Source organism: Acartia tonsa, chromosome 12 (assembly GCF_053477335.1).
Source record: "Acartia tonsa isolate MP-2025a chromosome 12, ASM5347733v1, whole genome shotgun sequence".
NCBI lineage: Eukaryota > Metazoa > Arthropoda > Copepoda > Calanoida > Acartiidae > Acartia > Acartia tonsa.
In genome coordinates this window covers 22,908,961-22,912,119 of record NC_137271.1, presented here as the reverse complement: position 1 = coordinate 22,912,119, position 3,159 = coordinate 22,908,961, and the positions used below count along the sequence as shown (strand labels likewise).

The 3,159-nt window shown below is 33.0% G+C and overlaps 1 long non-coding RNA gene across 1 annotated transcript; it reads right to left on the bottom strand.

Annotated features, from left to right (window-relative positions):
* Positions 1-318: 318 nt before the first annotated feature.
* Positions 319-2,946, bottom strand: LOC145334763 (uncharacterized). Its single transcript, XR_013884958.1, has 4 exons — positions 2,671-2,946; positions 2,448-2,495; positions 791-937; positions 319-478 (listed from the first exon to the last, which is right to left on the bottom strand). It is a non-coding gene; the product is annotated as an uncharacterized LOC145334763 (long non-coding RNA).
* Positions 2,947-3,159: the final 213 nt, after the last annotated feature.

Below are 3,159 nucleotides of genomic sequence, written 5' to 3'. Positions count from 1 at the left end.
AGATCAATCGGATAATATTATCACATAAAAATTTGTCGTAAAAAAAGTTGGGTTTAACCCCTTTCGTGACAACTCCTCTTGAGGAGCGTTTCGTCGTATTTTCTCAATGGCTTTTTATAGGTTATTTTAGGTCAGGTGATTGTCCCACATGGGTAGGCAATTAGCCCCGCAGGGGCTAGAAATAGGACAAAAGCTACTGTGAAAATACTAAGAAACGCATCTTCAGAGGCATTGCCACGAAATGAACCAGTAGAAACAGACTTTATAAATACCACTTAGTATTAGAGTAGCTACACGTCTCATAAAACTGAATACGACTATCCTTACAAAATATTTATTATAAAAAACATAGGTTTACATCAATGGATCTAAAATGGGTAAAATGATCTATGAAGAAACATTAGAAGTAGCCAGGATCATACAATTATACCATGACGAAGCAGATCTCCTAGATTATTAGGTTGTCTCTCAGCTCAATCTAAATAAATTAAATAGATATATTTCACAAAAGTGATGGAAATAGGTAAATGTTAATGAAGATACAAGTTTCCATTTTGTGTATATAAGAAAGTGAAAATCCATTTAAAACATTAAGAAATGAATTGTTTATAAGGTTGATTTTTGTTCCACACATGATGGTTTTTCTTTTATTTTATTATTGATTAAAGGTGTGCCATATTATTACAATCTTGATTAGGCCATTTACTTAACTTTATTAATTACACATCCACCTCCTACAAAAAAATTTGTATTTGGTATTTAAAAAAGGTACAGAATACCTACAGTATACCTAAAATTCAATTGCTGGATTTCTTTCCAATAGCAGGCTTAGGTCAAGTAGTTAACTAATTCTTGTGATAAGTAGGCTCCAATAGTTGGTCACTCCATTAAGCCAGGTGGTGAAAGGATTGTATGTACTGTATACACATCTGATCCCCTTAATAGTTCAATATTAGTTTTAACACAGAAACAAAAGGCAACCATTTAACATCCTTGAATAACTTAGATTTTTCGGAATTTAAAAAAAGATTGTCTTAATGATTTCAAGGAAAAACAGTGCATGGTAAAGAATTGCACCTGTTTATGGGCCAAGGCATTTCCATTACTCTCATTATCAGTGTCACGTACTTCACATAGCAGCATTAGGTACCATTTTAAATGCTTTACTGTAAAGTAGTTATGACCTAGAACCCAACAGCAAGCAGGCACGCTATATTTACGCTAATGTTGCGGGTTGTATTATAAGAAAATCATATAAAAATTGAAAATATAATCTTAAATTTTGGCGGGCACAAAAAAAATATCAATAAGGGTAGAAATGCTTACAATCTTTTTATCTGTACCAAAATACCTTGTTAGTTATAAATAAGAGTAGGGGAAATGTCTTGTCAATGTTCGTTTGCTTTAATCTTGTCATACTTATGATTTTATTATGCTATACGCTCAGAAAAGGGATGAGACAATAAAGGGGGGAGGAGGATGTGTCACTTTTTGAAACCAAAAGTAAATCGTGCATGATCTCAGCCCATAAAAGAGTTATAACTCTAAAATTCGGCACTGCAGTTGCTTTTGTGGAGAACAATATGGAACTGTGAAGAAACGGCGCCGGAACCGCCGAATTTTTTTGTCAATATGTCAATATTAAAAAAAGTGTCAAGTATCAAGTGAAAATATAAGCGAAATTTTTATGGAAAAAAAAGTTTATCTCAGATGATTGAAAATTTTCTATTATGGCGAGAAAAGGCAAACAAAAATTCGGCGGGAAACGGCGGTTTTCGACGGGACCGGCGGTTCCGCCACTGTTTCTTCAAAGTCCCATAATTTTCACCACAAAAGCAACTGCTGTGCAGAATTTTAGAGCTGTAACTCTTTTATGGGCTGAGATCAATCACATTTTACTTTTGATTTCAAAAAGTGGCACATCCGCCTCCCCCCTTTATTTAAATCACTAATGATGTTTGACAAAATTATCCCTTCTGTTGATTACAATTAGTTGTTGAAACGTTTAGACACTCAACTTAATGAACAAACCATCAAAATTCAATAAAAGTTCCCAAAGTTGGTAAGCTAACAAAAAGAAAAAAGTATCATAAAACTTCAGGGGCCAGTGACAAAAAAAACGAAATTCCCTCCCTGTATACGCTAGAATTAATTTTAAAATATTGTTTCCTAGTCCAATTAACCATTTAACAAGAAAACTAAAAGGAGGGAACAATTATAGCCAAACTTAGCCTGACAAAGCTAGTCAGCCGTAGCCAAAATGGCTTGAATTTAGCCTAGATTAGCCCCAATATATGAATTCAGCTCTAGCTGTCTATCCAAGCTTTTATTCATAAGTTTCAAGGCCCGACAATATATGCCATTTCCATGATACCATTTCTTAGAGAAACACGTATCTCGGGGTTATTTGAAGACTAGCTTCCCTTCTAAAAATTAATATTTCTCACCTAATTTTGTATAGAATTCCTCTTAAAATTTGCTTTACGTTTTCCATCCTGAAAGAAAAGAATTTTTTTATTTTAATACTTAGCTACAATAGTCAAATTTATATCAAAATACTTAATGCATTTATAAAAATTATTATTTCTCTCTAAGTCACACATTTCCTTTTTCTTTCAACTTCAATCATTCCTTTTGAATTTTTTATTTTAAAATACATTCTAGTATTACCTGCCTTTTTGGTCCTTGTAGCGACATCGACTCATTAAATTCTACTAATTCATTCCGCAGGCCCAGTGGCCAGTGTTACTGTTTCAGCGAAGAATACAAACTCTCAAACACATGCACATACATAAACACACACACACACACAACCACACACACACATACATACATACATACACACACATTTAACTTAAAACTTTGTGGGAGAGTATTTCATCTTGATGCAAATAAATTAAACTAAACTAAAACCTTGTTTGGTTAAGTATGCGATCGTCTGCTATTTTAATGCCAACTAAACTTTCTCCATGACGTATTAATATCAAATATGCGTACGGGGACAAATTTTCTCTGTAAATATTTTCCTTTATAATTAGATATGTAACAAATGTTTAATTAGATTTTCAGCAATGTCTAGAAAGTATTTTGACAGAACCTCCGAAAAAACACATTACAATTTATTAGTACTACGTTATAACAATAGTATTTCAGCAACCT